General features: G+C 41.3%; 1 pseudogene; it reads left to right on the top strand.

Moving 5' to 3' along the window:
- The first annotated feature begins 11,429 nt into the window (after positions 1-11,429).
- On the top strand, positions 11,430-13,998 carry LOC147825576 (acyl-protein thioesterase 1 pseudogene; annotated as a pseudogene).
- The last annotated feature ends 644 nt before the right edge of the window (positions 13,999-14,642 follow it).

Genomic DNA, 14,642 nt, shown 5'->3' with positions numbered 1-14,642 from the left:
GTCACTTTGTATGTTATGTTCCATCTGCCTCATCTATTCTGTTTCACCTTTGTGGGTGCCAGTTAGAAATACGAGGCTTTCCATTCTCTCCTCTTGTGTCTGTTGTACGTTTTCTTATTTTCTACTTTTTGCCTCTCTGTACTCCATTGTTATTATTTTTCTCTAGTTCTCTGTTCCAAGTCACTAATTCTTACTTCAGACTTGTCTAAGCTGCCATTCATGGATCCACTGAATTTTAAAATTTGGTAATTTATTTACTAGAATGCAAAAATGAAAACAACATAAAAGACATATAGTGAATAATCTCTCTGCCCCTTCCCCCATTTGCTGTTTCCCAGCAGGTGCTGTTATTCTTTTTTTCTCTCTCTCTTTTATTTTATTTGGTTTCCTGATAAGAGTTTCTTCATACAAACATAAGTATAAATAGTTATTAGTATGAATAACTATTTTCTCCTACAAAAGGAAGTGTATTACACATCTTGGACCGAATGTTGATCTTACTATTAAATAATATTGGTTGGGGATCTTTCCTTATTAGTACATAGCTTCCTCACTCTTTTGTTTTTTTCCAGATCTTGTGTTGGATTTCATTGCATGGATGAACCATACATGACTTATTTGGTCAGTTTCTGTTGATGGACACTTGGGTTGTTTAGTCTTTTGCACTTACAACAGTATTGCAGTGAATAACCTTGTACATACGTCATTTTTGACACATACAGTCAGATCTGTAGAATAAATTCCAAAGCAGAAGTTGAATTGCTGGGTCACAACTTCATGCATTTTAAAATTTGTATATTAATTTACTGTAAGTAAGCTTCATAGGGCTGGCATCAATTTTCACTCTTTCGTTACCAGTAAAGTATCAGTGTGCTGTATTCACTCAGTCTTATACTACAAAGAGTGTGGTTAAACTTCCACATTTTTGTTTAGTTAATTTTTACCTTCAATGATTTATTTTTTGTTCAAAAACTTTCTGTATCACTCTTTTCCAAATTTTATAATTATGCTTTCTATTTCTTAAAAACATTAAAAACACTCAAACACACTTGTTTTAGATTTTACATCTTGTTCTGCCATCATACGAATCCTTTAGTGCAGCCAATTCCTTGCCTTCTTATACTGGTTGAATCTCCCCTCTTCATTGCTTGTTTCCTTGAATGCTTGTAGTTTTATTTATTTATTTATTTATTTATTTATTTATTTATTTATTTTTTCTTTTTTTGGTGCCAGGGATTGAATGCTTGTAGTTTTAAATTGTGAGCTCATTCCTGGCTGCCCTTTACCTGTGGGAATCCTGTGGAACCTGGGTTGAGAATGTTGCTCCAAAGCCCTTTGCGTTTGCTGCTGTGAGATACCTCCCAGTTTTACCAACCGAGATCTATTTATGTTTATTTTCTGGCTCTCTTGTTCTGACCCTTGTGAGTGGTGTAGCTTTGAAGCTCAGATGTATAGGAAGGTAGGGTTGTGGTCATGAGATTAAACAGGGACTGTGCTTCCCTTCAGATTTGAGACTGAGAAAACCCAGCTTTTTCCTTGACTCCTTCCAGTAAATAGGGCCTTTTTTAGTCTGTCCTTTCATTAACATTATTAGCCCTTTGAATATCTACTTAAGTTTTATGTAGCCCAGTCTCATCTTCATTCCTCAACCTCACAAAGGCCTTATTGCCTGTTACTCATGTGACCCTCATGACCTCATAACCCAGGGTCTGATCTTCAGGACAGGCATATACGTCAAGGTGTCTATGGCTGATTGGTCTGCTGGAACCTCTATTTTTGTTTTGTTTTGGTTTTTTGTTTTGGTACTGGGGATCGAACTTGGGACCTTGTGCTTGCGACACAGGTGGCGGCACCACTGAGCTAAATCCCCGGCCCTGGAACCTCTAGTTTTTGCTTCTTTGGACTGAAGGCTCCTTAGCATATTCCTTTTTTTTTTTTTTTTCCAATTTTGTCTATGCTATTGATGTGTGTTATTGTGTTTAATCCAATCTTTCTAGGTGTTCTGCAACAGGAGAGTTATCCTATAATATTTGATCTTTATTCTTTTATTCAATAAATATTTATTGTCTTCCATGTGTTAGATTATCCTATTCTGTTTTATTTCAGAAGACCCTGGTAAGCACCAGTTAATTCACAGCCTTTAAGGAAGGAGACAGTTTTTCCTGTTTTAGTACCAAGATCTAAGTCCATGGTGATGATGACTATGAACAGGTTTGTGGTGGTTACAAATTCATACCAATAGTATTTTCACAGTGAGACTGACCTAGGTCAGGCAGCATGAAGAGAGTACTGTAATGGTCTTCATTTGAGGTTTACCCTACTGCATTAATCTTTATTTAGTTCATAAAACAGGAATCTAGAATGCTATTGTGCATATCGTGGAAGTGAGTAGAAGTAGAATCTCCTGCTCCCGGGGCTGAATGTTTGCCCTGCTACGGTTTGGATCTTAAACATCCTCTGAGGGACCATATGCTGAAGGCTTGGTTCCCAGTCTGTGGGCCTGTTGGGAGGTGGTGGAACTTTTAGGAAGTGAGGTCTGGTGGAAGGAAGTCAGGTCATTGAGGGATGTGCCCTCGGAGAGGGAACCACAGCCCCTTGCTGTCTCTTTTTTCTTCCCGGCTGCCATTAGACGAGCAGCTTTCTCTGCCGTGACTTCTTGCTATGATGAACAGTGCTACCACATGCTCAAAGCAAAGAGGGCCAAACAACTATGGACTGAAAGCTTTGAAATTGAGGGCCAAAATATACCCTTTCTTCCTTAAAAATGATTATCTCAGATATTTTGTCATAGTGATGGAAAGCAGACAACTACACTTCCAAACTCTTGTATTGAAATCCTAGCCATCAATGTGATGATACTAGGAGTGCAGCCTTTGGGAAGTAATTACGTCATGAAGATGGGGCCCTTGAGTGTGGGATCAGTGCCTTTATAAAGAAAGGAGGCCCCAGAGAGCTCTCCTGTCTCTGTCCACCATGTGAGGATATAAGGAGACAACTGTCTGCAGCCCAGAGGGGCCCTCACCAGAGCCCAGCCATGCTACACCCTGATAGCAGATGGAAGTGAAAAATAAGCTTCAGCTCTTTTTAGTCATGCAGTCTGTGGGATGTTTTTTTTATGGGAACCTGAACAGATTGAGACCTGTGTTTGTTTTGCTTTCAGTAAATGAAAATAATGAGGATTGCTGAAATGAAATCCTCCTGTAGGAATCTCCCCTCATGGCACTGGTACTTATAGGAAGTGGAGAGATATCAGCTTCTCCCCTTTTTTTCCTGTGCTTTTTGGTTTTCCCTTTCAGTTGTCAGTGGCTTTCATCTCCTCTTCTTTTTCCACATCATTCTCTTCTCTCACCAGATGGACTTCTCAGCCCACTATTTGCTTCCTGGTCCCCTCACAGCAAAAATGGCAGCCACAGCCTTCCCAGTTGGCTTCCATTCTCTTGACTTTGTAGAGCACGGACCTTAGAGTCTACAAAGAGAATTGCATATGTTATTTCACCTGTGCCTAACAATGTTGCAACATAAGCATTGTGTTGTTGGCTTTAAGTTTTTTAGTGTAATAACTGATACCTGGAAAGAAGGAGTACTTGTCCAACTTCACACATCCGTCAAGTGACAAAGCAAGGACAAAACCCAGGATTTCTGGCCTGAGACCAATGCTTTTGTAGGAGCCCAGCTCGCACTGCCATGTAGTAAAGCTACATTCCAGGGAAATTCCAACATGAGGAAAAACTGGATTTTTAACTCCTCACTCAGCTCCCAAATTTGTGGTATTTTTATTAAAGAGCAGTGGGTCTGTGATTTCTCTGTGAGAGTGGTGCCTTCCAGATGATAGTGTTTAAAAATTTGGTGTGGGTTTTGTGAGTGTTCTGAGCACCTGGCTGTCCAGCCATGCTTAGTCACAGCTGGAGATTCTGCTGGGTTACTCGAGGCGTAGGGCTTGTGAAAATGTAAATGCCTTCCTGAGCTCAAACCTGAATGGAAAAAAAAAAGTTCTGAGTAAGAGTCTGACTAATAACTCCTTGGAAGAAATTGAGCAGTGTCTCAGACTTTTCCATCTGCTTTTCAGCTAGAAAAGTTTCCTCCTACAGTCCCACATCCCCATGCATTTGACCATCTCATTGTATTGTGCACATTTGCCTATCATGTTGCTCACTGAGGAAGTCTTTAATGAACACCTACTACATGCCAAGTACTGATGATTATAGAGGGGGCTACAGAGACACGTAAGGCAGGGCTCCATCCTTAAAGTAGCCTGCAGTTTATAGAGGTTTTAGCACCATGATGGAGCCAGACCATCTGGTCAAAATCCCTGCTCTACTATTTCCACCTAACAAGCAACCTTGGATGAGTATCTAATCATGTTGAGTCCTGGTGTCCTTGTATGTAAAATGAGACCAGTGATTGTACCTATTCAACAATCCCTGTCATGGGGTGTTGCTTGGAGGTTCAATGAGGTCATGTGTGTAAGGGCTTGGCAAGAGTAAAAGATCTAAATAAAGGTGAAGCCATTGGCATAGAGCAGAGAGGATTGAACTGAGGAGCTATAGCGGTCTGGAGAGGAGAGTGCTATGATTTGGGGTGTCAGCAGCATCAGATGTTCTTGAAGGGTTGGCAGGTAGCAGAGCTGTAGAGGTTTTCAGGGGGGAGCAAACAGGTGTAAAAGTGCAGAGGTGAGGAGTGAGGCACATTAAGAACACAGCACATGTTAGCTGGATGTGGTGGTGCCTGCCTGTAGTCCCAGCTACTCAAAAGGCTGAGGCAGGAGGATCATTTGAGCCTAGGAGTTCAAGGCTAGCTTGGGGAACATAGTGAGACCCCCATGTCAAGGACCCCCCCCCCCCATCCAATTCCTCCAAAACGAAAGCCAAGCAAACAAAAAATAATCAAGTAACAAACAATAAAAATATAGTCATGTGTTTCCGGGTAGGACTAGTTTGGAGGTGCAAATGGGTGGGTATTAGTAATTAGAATTATTGTGAGTGTCTCATATTGAAAACACATGTGTGCCAGGGGTCTTGTGGATTGCTTTAAATTATGCTAACGAATCCTCCCCATCATCCTCCAAATCTAGGATCAAGCTCCATACTGAGGAAAAATGACGGGGAGAAGACCTCAAACCCAATAGGACAGCGAGAGGCGAGTGGAGAGGGTACCCAGCGAGCAGTTCTTAAATTTCCCAAAGCTGCAAGTGGAAGGTTGTTTTTCTCAGTGTCATGAAAGAGGGCGCTCTAGAGTCACGCACCTTGACCAAAAAGTCCTTGCCCTTTGTCCCGACTAAGGGACAAAACTCAGTACAGGAAACCTTTCGCACTTAAACAGGAGTAGCAGAAGAGGATGACAGAAAAGAAGCTCAGCCTCAATCAGGGTTCTTGCAGAAAAGAGAGCTAATTAGTAATTGGGCAATGAAGGTCTCTAGAAAGACATGCTGCAAAGGAAATTCATAATCTAATATTTCAAAATGAAGTGAAATAATTTTTTAAATGACAGTCTCTGAAACAAAAACTTAAGTCAGAATTATAAAAATCAAGAGATGAGATAATTGGACAGAAAGAAGATCTGAAAAAGTTCACAAAGAACTCAGTAAAGAGAAATCATTTTCTCTTCTAAAAGGAAAAACCATTTAGAGATGAAAACAAAACTGAGTGCATAAATTATCTAATGTCATAAGAGAAGTAGATGAAAAGCACAAAGAATTGTAGAAAAAAATATTTGAAAGTGATGAAATCACAAAAGGTCCAGTTCTGTTGCTGCCCGATGAAACCAGTAAGGCGAGACACAGAATGACAAGAGAAAGCTTTATTGGCAGCACGTATGCCGGTAGAAAAAGGAAGGCTTTTACCCAAATTCCACCTGGCCAGGGCTGGCAGGTGCAAAAGCTTACATGGGTTTTCTGGGAAGTTTAATTTTAGCTGTAGCCAGGTGGGCACTGGAGTGTTTATCGATTCTTGCAGTGATCGATTCTTTTGGTGTGGTTTCGCTATTGTTTTCAAGTCACAAGTGTTCCAGGAGACCCTGGTTCCTGAAAACCTAGGGATGGAGTACCGACTGGGGGGGTATGAGTGGTGTTGTTCTTTAATGTTTTTTCTTATTCTTCTTTCCAGGCAAGGCTGACTCCATCAGTTCATTATTTGGGGGAGTGAGGCAAAACAGAAACAGTGAGAAGCGGACTTGCTAGGACTAGGGGTGAGTTCAACCCCTTCGTCAGCTTCAGTGGTAGGTACAGAAGTTAGAGAACTTGTGTATAAAAGAGACCCTAAAGAAGAAACCAAACAAAGGAACAGAATAGATGTGTAGTTCCAGTGAAATTCGTTTTTGGGGGACCGTGGGGGTTGTACTAGGGATCAAACTCAGAGCTCTGCATGTGCTGGGCAAGTCCTCTAGCACCGAGCTAGGTCCCTAGTCCTCATAGTGAAATCTCTCAGCAGACCTCTTTTCTGTAACTGTCAAAACAAGTAGACAACCATAAATGGTGGTGGGACTTGGAGGCTGGGCCTGAAGTTCTCTAACGTGTAACTAAAACAGGATGAACCTTGGCACCTCTGCCTTCATTTTATATCTGCCTCTTTTATTACCTTAAAACTTCTCCTTTTTAAAATCAAGACTCATATACCATAAAATTTTTTGTCTGTCTTTCCATTCACGATGTTGTGCAACCATCACCATTATCTAGTTCCAGAACATTTTATTAATCAAAAAACAAAAGCAAAACAAACGAAAAACAAACAACTTCATACTTATTAGCAGTCACTCCTCATTTGCCCTCCCCTTTTCCCTCCTAGCCCCTGGCAACCATAAATCTGCTTCTTCTTGGTGTAGATTTGCCTATTTTGGACACTCATATAAATGAAATTATACAATGTATAGGCTTGTATTTGGCTTCTTTCATTTAACTTAATCCATTGAAATTTTATCCATGTTATAGAATTTATCAGGACTTTATTTAATTATTTAATTTAAATTTTAATTTAATTTTTTGGAGACAAGGTCTTGCTATGTAGTTCAGGCTAGCCTTAAACTCTCTGTGAGTCCAGGCTGGCCTTGAACTGACCGAGATCCTCCTGCCTTAGCCTCCCAAGTGCTGGGATTATAGGCAGGCGCCACTGTGCCTGGATAGGACTTTATTTTTATGTCTGAACAGTGTTCCATTGTATGGTTATACCTCATCAGTTGGTGGGTTTCCAGTATTTTGGTTAATAGAACAATGGGGCTCTGAGCATTCATGTACAAGTTTTGTGTGGGTACATATTTCCATCGTTCTTAGGTATGTTTCCAGGAGTGGAATTACTGGGTTATATGGTAACTCTAGATTTAACCTTTGGATGAATTGCTGAGTTGTTATCTCAAGCAAAACATCATTTTGCATTTCCCTCAGTGTATGAAAACTCAGATTTCTCCACAACCAAGCCAGCTGGCTTAGTTTGTTTGGTACCAGGGATCGAACTCAGGCCCTTGTGCTTTCGAGCCAGGCAACAGAACCACTGAGCTAAATCCCTGGCCAACTGGCTTAAGTTTGTTTGGGCTGCTGAAGCAAAGAACCTTAGAATGGGTAATTTATAAGCAACAGACATGTAGTGGTGATAGTTCTGGAGGCTGACAAGATCAAGATCCAGGTACCAGCTAATTCAGTGTCTGGTGGGGCTCATTCTCTGCTCCATAGATGGCTCCTTCTTGCTACATCCTCTCATGGTGAAAGGGACAAACAAGTCCCTCTCGCCTCTTCTATAAGGGTGCTAATCTCTCTCAGAAGGGCATGGAAATGGCACTGAAGAGGCTGGGCCTATAGGTCCCTCATGTGTGACTAAAAGCAGGATGACGCTTGGTATCTTTGCTTGCGTTTTGTACCTGTCTCCTTTATTACCTTAAAACTTTGGGTCAGACCCCTGCTCAACTCTGCACATAGGCATGTTAATTACTGAAGGAAAATATAGTATCTAAAAACTAGGAATATGAGGTTTAGTAGCTCTAAGTTTACCTAGCCTACTTCATTCCCCTTTAAAACCGAGGGAGGACACCAGGATAAGAGCAGCTAACTTTCTGGATTTACAGGGACATCCAGTTGCCAGCTGTTACAGCCTCCTGTTCCAGACCCCCAGAGTGATACCTATCAGTATCCAGTCATTGTCCTAAAACTGTAGTTGCCTTGGAATCTTGGAAAAGCAAAGCCTCACACATCACCCAGTAAAGTGATCACCCCACCAAACGGGAGCCCCCCAAAGCAGGAGCCATCATCTTAGGCAATGATGGTTCTCTTGGACCTTGCAGAACCAGTCCCGAGAGAACAATCAGCCAGACCTCAGCTCCACCAGGATGACCTATGGTGCCAGCTATGCAAGCCCCTTCCCCTTGCTATTGCTCCCCTTTTTTACAAAACCCCAAGATTTCTGTCAGCTCCTTGAGGAGAGATACCTCTGTATCTGTGCTTCCCAGCATGTCCATGGTGATTAAAGCTCCTTCCCTGCCCTTCTGCTGCTCGGCTCCTTGGCATTTTGAGATGAGTGGCTGAGCCCGGCCTCTTGAGAGCCCCTCCTTTATACATTTTATATATTTTACTTATTTATTTTTTCGGGATCGAACTCGGGTCTTTGCGCTTACGAGGCAGGTGGTGGAACCACTGAGCTAAATCTCTGGCCCACATTTTATATACTAGACTTTTCTCAGATACATGATTTACAAAGCCTTTTTCCTTCTCTGTGGATTTTTGTACTTTCTTATAATGCTCTTTGAAGCAAAAAAGTTTTAATTTTGCTCCATAGATGGTAAGTCTAGGTTTAACCTTCTGAGGAATTGCCAAACTGTTACACAAAGCAAATGCATCATTTTACATTTTTACCAACAGTGTATACTAAATAAAATTCAATTTATTTATTTTCTTTTTTGCTTATGCTTTTGGTGTCATATCTAATAAATGATTGCCTAACCAAAGGTGGCAAAGATTTATACACAGTTTTCTTTTAAGAGCTTTATCATATTGCCTCTTACCTTTATGTCTTTAATTCATTTTTGAGTACTTTTTTTTTTAATATGGTAGGAGGTAGTGGTCCAGGTTCATTGTTTTGTGTACGTATAGCCGACTATCCCACTATCATTTGTGGAAAAGATAAATTCTTCTATAGGGACTGGTCTTTCTCCCCTTATTGGAAGTCAATTGACCTTTTGTCTTCTTTTATGAGCTGGTTGGTTAGGTACAGCCAGAAGAGCAGACAGAGGAGAGGCTTAGGGAAACACAGGTCCCTTATACTCCCAGATCCTAGGGACAGGACGTTTAGCCACATGGGAAGGACACGAGGGGGCATAGGAGCAGGGGGAAAGCATTAGACCACAGCCTTTATTGGGGTTTCCTCAAGAAAGCTCAGGCAGGTAAGGCGAACAGCTCAGGATCGGTTATTTTGAATAATTTTGAATATTTTGAATAATCCATGGGCTTTGGGCTGCAGGAGTGGTCCCCGTTGCCTGGGATTTGGCCCTGGGAAGGTGAAGGCAAAGGGACATCCCCTTCTGGGATGAATGGTCCAAGAGAGGAGGTCTAGCTGCAGATTGGTCAGTTTGCATATGAAAAGCATGTATTTGGCTGTGCTGTTGGCTGTCTTTAAGAACTGGCTAGGTTTGCCAGGAGTGGCAGCACTCACCTTTAATCCTAGCACTCTGGAAATCTGAGGCAAGAAGATTGCAAGTTTGAGCCTAGCCTAAACAATTTAGGGACTTAGTGAGACCCTGGATCAAAATAACCAAAGGAGGGCTGGGGATTTAGCTCAGTGGTTCCAAAGCCTGCCTCGCAAATGCAAGCGCAAGGACTCGAGTTTGATCCCTGGTACCAAAACAACAACAACAATAAAATAACCAAAGGGTGGGGATATAGTTCATGTGAAAGCCCTAGGTTCAGTCTCCAGTGCTGAAAAATATATAAAAAGAATTGGCTAGATCTGGGGTGGGGGGTAGCTCAATGGTAGTGCCCATGTTTGTCATGCACAGAGGCCTGAGTCCAATCCCTAAGAGAAGCCGGGTGTGGTGGCACACACCTGTGATCCCAGCATTGGGGAGGCTGAGGTAGGAGGATTGCTGTGAGTGTGAGGCCAGCATAGTGAATTGGAAGCCAGTGGGGAATGCATAGCAAGACCCTGTCTGAAACCCCACCCCTACCCCCAATTCCCTAAGAGAAAAAAGTTGGCTAGCCCTATGAGTCCCATGCTGGGGATCAAACCCAGGACCTTGCATGTGCCAGGCAAGTGTTTTACCACTGGGCCACACCTCCAGCCCAGCAAGTCGTCTTTTAAAAAAAGTGTTTTGTTTTAATTTTCAGGACATCAAAATATACAGAAAACTAAAGGTATTTATAAAAAAGACAGCTTACTTATGGATTCTCAATTCTATCTCATTAACGTATATGTCTATCCTTATCTCAGTACCATGAAGTCTTAGCTACTGGTAGGAGAAAATCAATTTAAACTGCTTCAGAACAAAACAAACAAACACCTTCCCACAAAGATAATCTCAGGGCTTAACTGTGGATTTCACTCAAGTATTTAGGGAGGATGTAACACTAATCTTACCTGAAGCTTTCCAAGCAATAGAAGAGGAAACGGTCTCAAATCATTTCATGAAGTCAGAATCATCTTGACAATGAAAACTTACTGTACTCCACATCAAATAAATTCTAGCTGGATATAGAGTTAACTGTGGAAACAAACAAACAAACCCCACAAAGCTTCCAGAAGATAACATGAGATTATCTTTAAAATTGGTGAAGCAAGAACTTATTAAATAGATTTTTTAAAATCTCATAAAGGAAACCAATAAATTAGAGTTTATGAAAGTTTTTAAGAACTGTCCATGAAAAGATACTGAGATTGAATCAGCAAGTCATAGTGGGAAGAAAGCATTTTCAATAGACAAATATTCACATGTAGAACATAAACTTCCGCAAGTCCATAAGAAAAAGGCAGGCAAAATCAAACTGTTTAGGTAACTACATGGTTTTTAAAGGTAAACATTCATCCATCCTAAGATCAAGCAATTCCATTCCTGGGTAAGTACATCTTTTGCCGAAGTGATTGCTTATGTCCAACACAAGATAGTACGAGATAATCATAGTGGTGCTGTGCCTAATATCCCAAATGGAAACCCAGATGCCCGTTAACAGTAGGATGGGCAATAATTGGCATCACACACACGTGATGGCATTCTACACAGCCACAAAAACTGATGAACAACCAGTGCAGGAAACAGTTATGGATGGATCTCACATAGAAAATGTTCAGCGAACAAAACCAGACTCAATAGAATACAAACTATGATTCTACGTAAACAGAATTCAAAATAGGGAAAGTGAAACTATTGTGACAGGGGTCAGAAGAGTGGTTATCTTGCCGAGAAGAGCAAGGGGTGGGAAGGGTACATGGGGTGGGGCTCCTGGGGAGCTTGTGGTGCCTTATTGATCTGGGAAGTGGTTATGTGGGTTGCATGTGTATATTCTTGATATTCTTTGAGCATGTACTTAGCATTTATGAGCCTTCAGTATGCTGTGCTATTATTCAAAAAAGAAGTGTACCTTCTCTACAGAGATCTGATACTTTAGAGGTGGATACAGAACTATTATGATTTCCCTTTAAAAAAAATCCAGTGAGGGGTGGAGTGTGTGTCTGTGTCCATGTGTAGAGGGGTGTGGGGAGTGTGTAAATGGACGTTGGCCATTTACCAGTTAATTATTAAAGCTTGGTTATAGCTTATACATAAGCATTTTTTATACTTTGTGCATTTTCATCATTAAAAGTTAAAAGAGTAGAAATCCCCAAGCACCAAGGCTTAGCAAGGGACACTCATCCATCGTGGAGAGCATAGCAGACCACTGGAAGCGTTACTTGCTGAGAGACCCTAATCCTACTGGGGGAGTGTGCTTGGGGGTGGGGCCAAGGGCTGGAGTGGCACAGACAGAGAGGGCTGGAGGCAGCTGGCGAGCAGTCCAGGAGTCAGAGAACTCTGCCACAGGGCAAGACCTCCAGCTATGAGAAGTGAGTTTTGTTTTAATTCCACTGTCAAGCTTCTCTTCTTACTGGACATGCTCACCCGGAGTCATCTCACCCTCTTCTGTGGCTTCTACCCCACCTAGAGGCTGATGACTCTTAGGTCTCTCTTCAGCCCAGAGAGCTCTTGAACCCAGGTGCTCCACTCATGCCGAGTATGGGCTTCCTTGGATGAATCCCAGAAACCTCAGACTCATCCCAAATGAATTATTTCCTTTGCCTCTTGAATGTTTCCTCTGTTTCACAGTGTGGTCATCAGCTTTCCATGACTCTAATAAATACCTGAGAAAATCAGCTTATTAAATGGAAAGGTTTTTCTTGGCTCACTATTGTGGAGGTTTCAGTCTCTGATCAATTGGCTTTGCTGCTGTAGGCCTGTGGCGAGGTAGCACATCATTGTGGGCATGCATGGCAGAGCAAGACTGTTCGCCCCATGGCTGGGAGGCAAAGACAGCAAGGAGGTGGCTGGAAACACAATCCCCTCAGGCTTCCCATTAGACTCCCACCTCCCAAAAGTGCCACCCTGGGGACCAACCCTTCAACACATGGTCGTTTGGGGGACAGTCAAGATCCAAACTCCCACACTCCCAATTGCCAGGGTGAGAACCAGTGGGATCATCTTTATTTGCTCCTCCTCCTCCTTCTCTGCCCTCCTACCTTAACTTCTATGTGCTCTCTAGGATGTTCACCAACCTCTGACTTTGTGTCCTCTTCCTTTGACCTCTGGCCTGTGTCCCGTGAGTCCCACCATCTCTCCCTCAGCCTGTTGCACAGCCCCGTGTGCTCCGATCTTCCCATTAAACAGATTCCTCTCCTGTCCTACCACCGCCCATGCTCCTACTACTTAAGGAATAAGTGTCCAACTTGGGAGGAGGGTGAAGTAGGAGCCAGACATCTAAAGGACAGAAAGTTTGGGAGCAAGCTCCCTTCTGCTTCTGATACGCTGTCTGCCGAGCTGGTGGATGTGCAGCTATAATATGTCTGTGTGCGTGCCACCCGGAGGGCCACCGCCGCAGTTATTTTCCTTCACGGATTGGGAGATACTGGGCATGGATGGGCAGAAGCTTTTGCAGGTATCAGAAGTTCACATATCAAATATATCTGCTCACATGCGCCAGTTATGCCTGTAATATTAAATATGAACAAGGCATGCCTTCTTGGTTTGATATCATTGGGCTTTCACCAGGTTCTCAGGAGGATGAACCTGGAATTAAATGGGCAGCAGAAAATGTAAAAGCTTTAATGGACCAAGAGGTGAAGAACAGCATTCCTTCTAACAGAATTATTTTGGGAGGATTTTCTCAGGGAGGAGCTTTATCTTTATACACTGCTCTAACCACACTGCAGAAACTGGTGGGTGTCACTGCACTTAGTTGCTGCCTTCCACTTTGGGCTTCATTTCCAGAGGGTCCTATCAGTGGCGTTAACAAAGATATTTCTATTCTCCAGTACCGTGGAGATTGTGACCCTTTAGTTTCCCTAATGTACGGTTCCCTTACTGTTGAAAAACTAAAATCGTTGGTAAATCTAGCCAATGTAACCTTCAAAACGTATGAAGGCATGATGCATAGTTCCTATCAACAGGAAATGATACATGTCAAGCAATTCATTGATAAACTCCTACCTCCAATTGATTGATGATACTAAGAGGCCTTGTGTAGAAGTACACCAGCAGCATTGTAGTAGAGTATAAACTTTTTCCCATCCCTGATCTTAGAATTTCTAATGTTTGCAGTGTTAAAATATTTTGCAAATACACATCAATGATATATAATAAATAACGTTTCCTTGTGGGAAATTTATGATCTTTTAAGTTTCTATACATGAATTTGTATAATGTGATCCAGAATATACCTGTATTAAAATAGGTGGGGCAGCTAGGTTCTTCTTCTCAAATATAATTCAGCAAAATAATAAAACACTGCAACAAGTTTTTTTATTACATCATTTGAAAATTACCAGTATGCTAATGGTAATTTGTTCAGGTACAATGAACAGTTTAGGTATAAATGATTTATGCATGCTGTGACTTAGTCTATGGATTTATTCCAAAATTACTTAGTTACCATGCAATGTCTGTATTTTTCTATGTATGTTCATTATACATAATGATTGTAAAACATAAGAATTAGATGTTATTACATTATTCTTGATAATAAGAATCATGCTTTTGTCAGTAAAGAGTAACATGGCTCTCTTCATTTAATGGCTCCTTTATTTAGAGGATCAGCTTTTCTTTTCCTTGATGGTATTTCTTTTTAATATTTTCTTTTCTGAAGAAAAAAATGTTTTCTTTCATGATTATTCTTCATAACAGACCAAATATATTGCCTTCCTGCCATCTGCATCTACTGTCAATACATTCTATAATTTGACATTCTGAATTACAGACACGTGGTATTTGAAATCTATATAACTTTAAAAGAAACCAAACATTACTTAAATTTCTCATATTACATATTTCAAATAATTATACTTGAGTTCAAGTTTAGACTTATTTAGTTATTTAGAATTCAGATAATAAAATCTTTTTTTTCAGATAATAAAATCTTATTTTTTCTGTAAGCAGTTGAATGAATAATTAGATCATATTCTGGTATGTACAGAAATATTTAAGACTGATTT

The sequence above is a fragment of the Heterocephalus glaber genome, unplaced genomic scaffold (assembly GCF_053883595.1).
Source record: "Heterocephalus glaber isolate CG9 unplaced genomic scaffold, H.glaber_assembly_v1.0 deba00001497, whole genome shotgun sequence".
Lineage (NCBI taxonomy): Eukaryota > Metazoa > Chordata > Mammalia > Rodentia > Bathyergidae > Heterocephalus > Heterocephalus glaber.
Note: the sequence above shows the minus strand (reverse complement) of the source record. Positions and strands in the feature narration are given on the sequence as shown.